The sequence below is a fragment of the Herpailurus yagouaroundi genome, unplaced genomic scaffold (genome assembly GCF_014898765.1).
Source record: "Herpailurus yagouaroundi ecotype Mexico unplaced genomic scaffold, PumYag 186, whole genome shotgun sequence".
Lineage (NCBI taxonomy): Eukaryota > Metazoa > Chordata > Mammalia > Carnivora > Felidae > Herpailurus > Herpailurus yagouaroundi.
Genome location: NW_024412417.1, coordinates 38,026,806 through 38,032,993, shown reverse-complemented (window position 1 = coordinate 38,032,993; position 6,188 = coordinate 38,026,806). Strand labels below are relative to the sequence as shown.

Sequence of the window (6,188 nt, the reverse complement as noted above, 5' to 3'; positions counted from 1 at the left end):
GGTGGCTCAGGTCGGTTAAGCATCTGACTTTGGCTCAGGTCATAATCTCTCGGTTCGTGAGTTCGAGCCCTGCATCAGGCTCTGTGCTGACAACTCAGAGCCTGGAGCCTGCTTTGGATTCTGTGTCTCTCTCACTCTGTGCCCCTCCCCTGCTCATGCTCTCTCTCAGGAAGAAAGAAAGAAAGAAAGAAAGAAAGAAAGAAAGAAAGAAAGAAAGAAAGAAAGAAAGAAAGAGGGAGGGAAGGAAGGAAGGAAGGACGGACGGACTGACGGACGAGAAATGATGTAGTCCGTAAAAGGGAGCCAGTTCAATCCCAGACACATTTATTGGGAGCCCCAGGGGACCTGTACCGGGCAGTGCCTTCTGTGGGGGGGAAGTCTGCAGGGTTTATGTTTCCGTTGGCTGTGAACAGTAGTTCTCCACTGATTGACCCTCGACCTTGAGCAGCTTGTGCCCGTGGGGGAGTTCTCTCAGCAGAAAGCATGGTAGCTCACTAGGCTACACGGGAGATTGCAGGAGACGGTGCTCGTAAAATGCCAAGCCTGGGCCTCCAGGAACCTCAGGGATGTAGGTGATGACACAGAGAAGGATAGATTCAGTCTCCCAGCGCCCTCAGGGATTGACAGGCTGAGAATTTTGTAGTACAAGAAAGTCAGTAGGAAGATCTGAGTTCTGAGCTGAGCCCTGCCACTTGTCACTGGGGAGATGCTCAGTGTCTCCACGTGTAGCAAGTCTGAAGTCCCTGCGCACAGAGCCAGCATCCATCCCCCGTTGCTTATCCAGAGTGAAAAAGGCTATATTGCAGACATCCACAGGAAGATTAGCCTCAGCTGCAGAAATGGGCAAGGGGAGTACCCTCCAGACCAACTCAAAGCTTGCGTTTGAGTTGATTTGTGATGAGTTCCCCAGGAAAAAAAAAGATAACCACGTATGGGAGAGAAAATTATCCTGGGGCCGTGGACCCACGTTCTTGGATGAGCTTGTGATGCAAGGTGGCCAATTACATGGACTGTGAAGTCAGACTGGTCAGTCTTGCTCCCCCACTTGCCAAGGTGACCTCAGGCTTCCCCCTTGTATAAAATGGGGGAGAATACAAGTACCTGCTTTATATGGTCGCTGCTGTTTAGCGAGGTCACGCCTGCAATGACTCAGAATAGTGCAGGGCATATAATAAGCACAGCCATTGTTAGTGGATACTATTATCGTTTCACAGGACAGACAGAAATATATTCCCGGGTTCATTTAGTTCATACTTGTACCGTGAGTCTTCAGGTTCCAGCGCTCTGCCTGATTTTCTTCTCTCCATCAGAAGGAACAGTCAGGAAACAGGGAGGTGGAGAGAGTAGATTTTGTCTCCACATAAACCATGTTCTTTCTCCTCTTGACTTTCTGAGAACGCTCGAGTGGTTTACTTGGAGTATTTAAATTAAGTACATTTGGGACTAGAATAGGCTTTTTATTTTTTTCATTGCATGAAATTGCATGAATGCACTTGGGAAGCACTCATACAAGACACATGACAAAAGCAGTCTTTATTTAGCTTAGGGAGAATACGGCAACATGAGCCTAGCAGTAAAACACATGAAGTGAAATGCATCCCTCCCTCCTTGTGCCCCCCTCCCCTCATTCCACAGTGCTTTCCTCTCTTCTGGCACTTCATTAAGATGATAGAAAACGAATTCATAAGTTATCAGGTAAAATAAGGAAATAAGAATCCGTTCTCGGTTGCCTGGACTGGGAAAAATAACAGTAGCGCTATGCGAGCTACAGTCAGGAGACTGACTTTGCAGGCTGTGGCAAAAGCATTGCATTTAGTATGCCAGGCTCAGGAATATTAACTTGCAGTGAGATTTCGTTTGTGTCAGTTTCCATTATAATACTCCCACGTCAGGGCTGTTATATGAATGAATTCAGATGCTGCATACATAACCACTGGTACAGTGCCTGGCCCAGGATAGGAATTCAGAAAGTGCTATTCTATACCTCGGTAGCCATAACTTTCTCTCCAGTAAATCTGGGATAATTATACTTACTTTATAAAGTTGTCATGAAGTTTAAAGGTAGGACACGTGGGCCCAAACTTCTAATTCAATTCACTTAGCAAAGTGTCTGCTACATAGCAAGTCTCCATTTCTTTTTTATTTTGGGGGAAGGAATGTCAGAATTTATATCTCCAGATAAGGTTTTCAATATTCCCGTATGATCCGAAAAGTATTGTCTGCTATATTATCTAAGATAAGCACTGTCTGTTCATGAGCACTTTATGTGGCTTAGCTCACTGAATCCTCAGAGCACTAAAACATGGGTATTATCCCTGCCTCCCATCTTTCAGATGTGAAAACTGAGACCTAGAAAAGTGAATGACTTCAACAAGTTCTTGTAGCTGCTACGTGGCAGAGATATGAGTCCACGTCTTTCTTAGCTAGAACTCATGCTCCTGCAAAATAAATGCCCTGTTCTATCCTCTAGGAGTTGCCTTGCTTAGAATGTCCTTCTTTACAGGAACTATGTTCCATGAAAATGAAGCTTTTATTTTATGGCCCTAACTCATTTCTGATCCTGATTAGTATTCATTCTGTTGGACTCTAGATCCTGTCTGTTTACTTCCAAAGTCCAAAACCATCACTAATGGATTTGACTTCACAAAGGACACTTACAAGAATAAGCTAGGTCTCTGAAGATGATTCTCAAATCTGAGATCTCATACTTTGGAATTGCTATGTGGCCTTCCCCCCACCTCCTTTTTCCTCCTCCAGGTGACTGACTAATTTAGAGATCTGAGTCCCGGAATGAAAAGAGATGTATTTTTAGTCATACTTCACATAAAAAGGGAGTTCAAAGGGAACTAACATTGGTTGATTATTCACTATGTGTCAACCACTTTATCCACATTCTCTCATTTTATTTCACCTAACAACCTGTAGTGTAGTTTTTTTTTTTTTTTTACATTTTTTTTTTCAACATTTATTTATTTTGGGGACAGAGAGAGACAGAGCATGAACGGGGGAGGGGCAGAGAGAGGGAGACACAGAATCGGAAACAGGCTCCAGGCTCTGAGCCATCAGCCCAGAGCCTGACGCGGGGCTCGAACTCACGGACCGCGAGATCATGACCTGAGCCGAAGTCGGACACTTAACCGACTGTGCCACCCAGGCGCCTCTGTAGTGTAGTTTTATTATTGCGCTAATTTTGCATTTGAGAAGACGAGACTGATAACCAACAGAATAGAGATTCCAGCCTTGGTCCACGTAACACAGAGCATATTCTCTTCCTACAGTATTGCTCCTGTCCCATGAAGGCATTGGAAGCCTTTGATGAATGCTGTAAATTCCATCCCGTCAGGTTGGGATGTTGACTGGCACTCTGGATCAGAGCACTAACAGCTCTTCTTAGTTTCTGACGCTCAGGGAGCACCCCAAACTCCCCACCCCTACTCTCCCTTCCCTGGTATGTTGTTGGCCATCTTGCACATACACCCCCTTGGTTGTTAGTTGGTAGGCCGGAGTGAAGCCTGTACTTGGAAACAGAAGTCCGCCAGTTCCCTGATGACATTGGGGGCGATAATGACATCGCTGTCCATGAAGATAGGCCACAGCTCTTCTTACTGCGTCTTTGCAAGGAGACAGAAAGCATGCTGCAAGGACCACTGTCTTACCCCAGTCAGCAGGGCTCAGAGTAAGAAACTGCATGAGGAGTGTGAACACGCCCTGATGGGGATGATGATAACGACAAAGACAAGTGCTTTACACAAAGCCGGGCATGTGTAAGTATACATATGCGTGTGTGTGTTTCCTGGCTCTGAAACAGGATGATGTGTATTTCCGAGCAGCTCCACACAAAGAAATCCGGCGTTTTAAGTTTTGCTTACATCAGACCCTTTTTGCTTTCAGATCTCCAGGAATGGTTTTCAAGGTATTCGAGAAAATGAGAGGTGCAGATGGCCTGCACTGGGCCACGGTTTCAAATTTAAAGAGGATTATGGCCCATGAACCCCAGAAATGGTGGGTAGAGGTGTGAACCTTTGAAATTCTAATTGCAGACCAGTCTGAGGAGGTATATACTTAACCGGGGCACAATATCTCATTGTTCACTCTTCCTTTCCTGGCCAGAGGAGATGGGGAGGAGGAGCTGTATAAAATAATCTGCAAGTAGAACTGAGACAACTGATGGTAGCATTTTGACTGTGAATTCAGTCACGAAAGAAATCCCTGGCTGTTTACCATTGCAGCTAGCTTAGCTTCTTGTAATAAACTTGATTCGTTCCATTGTCAGGCCAAGGGTATACACAGACTCAGCTCCAGCTGGGAGGGATCTCTGTGATCATTGTGGCACCCTCACCCCTTTATTTTACAAGTGATGGCACTAAGGCCCAAGGTGACAGTATCAGTTATTAGGAGAGAAAGCTCAGGAATCCAGGGCTCTCGGAACTGAGGCAATTATTGACCGACTCTCGGTCTTTTAATAACAGCTCGTGTTTATCAAGCGTTTGTATACGTCACACATTTAGAATGGAAGGAGCAACCCAGCCCAGAGGAAGCGACAGGCATTAGGTCACTTGCAATACGGAGGAGAATAGAATCAATGCAAAGTCAAAGTCAAAACTGACTTCCAGCCTTGAGGAAGACCTTCTTGGAGTGAATGGAAATCCTAGTGTTGGGTTTTCTACTCAACTGGTCTGTGGGGTAGCAGAGGTTTGTAAAGTTTATTCATTTATTTCGAGAGAGACAGAGACAGTGCAAGTGGGGAAGGGGCAGAGGGAGAGGGAGAGCGACAGTCCCAGGCAGGCTCCGCATTGTCAGCACAGAGCCTGACACGGGGCTCGAACTCACGAAACTGTGAGATCATGACCTGAGCCAAAACTAAGCTTCGGATGCTTAACGGATTCCCACCCAGGCGCCCTCTCATCTATTATTATTTAACAGCCTCATGGAGTAAAAATTGGTTCATCTTGTGAGGCAACTAAAGGCCTAGATCCCATAGCCAACAGGGTATCTCTGGAACTCAGCTTCTCTTCTCTTTCCTTTTCTGTCCAAGATGTCACCACGTCACAGAGGCCTTCTCTCATCATTCCTTATGCCCTGGCGCCTCCATCACTTTATTTTATATGCACTCCACTCCTATCACATATTTGTTGGTTGTCTGTTTCCCTACCAGAAGGTAAGCTCATGAGAGCAGGGACACTGTCATTACCGAATCTCCAGGACATGTAGTAGGCCATTAGTAACTATTTGCTGACAGCCGGGTGATGCCCTGGCATATGACACTAGGCTACTTCTCTGTGCTAGGACCAATGCTAGATAAGGTCTCTGCCTTGGGCACGCCATTGTAGTTGTGGGTAAGGACCAGGGACTACTTAACCATACAAGATGGCAGAAACCCAATCTTAGGGGAGGCCACAGGGCCAACCTTCCGCCCTAAGGGGGCGCATTTGGAGAGGACTTTCTAAGGCTGCTCCTGTTGAGTCCAATTACAGGAACCGATCCATGGGAAGCTTCTCAAGGGCCTGGCTTTCTTCTTTTCTTTTTTTTTAAACCAATTTTATCCGCAATCAGTGGTGAGAAATTAAATGGATTCTTTGGCCTAAGTAGATTGAGCTAGTTAAAATAGCCATCTGCCGGGACCAGGGAATGAGCAATCTGTTGGTGCTTTCTCCGCTGAAATTTGGCATCTGCTGAGCGTTGTACGCCATTTGCACCTCCGGAAATGCCTTTTGCACTCCTGACCCTCATGTGTCCTGCGGGTTAAAAAAAAAAATTATAGTGCAAATGGAAGATTAGAAAATTGTACAAAAGCAAAAATCCTTTCATTTGTCTTAGCATTTTAGCAACCCAAGCAAACCGCACAGAACTCGCCTTCCAACGGCGGGGGGAGCACCCTGCACGGAGACCTTGGGCGGGAGCCCAGCGAGAGCGCGGTTGCAAGCCGGGGCGCCGGGTGGCTCCTCGCTCCGGGCCCCGGGGCCGACCCTGCGCCCGCACCCTTTTCGCTCGGCCTGCGGCCCTCGCAGCAGGAGGCGGCTCTCGCGGCCTCGCTTCCTGCACCCACTCGGGACTAAAAAAGAACGCGCGCAACTTTTTTTGGTCCCTCTTCTCGCAGAACGCTGGCGTAACGAGCTTGCTGAAGTAACCGCTCCGGGGGCGGCGCCGGGAAGTTGGCTTCCGGGGCCCCGCAAGCCCCGCGGCCCCCC

At 47.1% G+C, this 6,188-nt stretch overlaps 1 protein-coding gene across 6 annotated transcripts in view; it reads left to right on the top strand.

Annotated features, from left to right (window-relative positions):
• ASAP1 (ArfGAP with SH3 domain, ankyrin repeat and PH domain 1) overlaps window positions 1-6,188 on the top strand; it is a 314,485-nt gene that overhangs the window by 33,358 nt on the left and 274,939 nt on the right. The gene's annotated exons all lie outside the window — the stretch shown is intronic.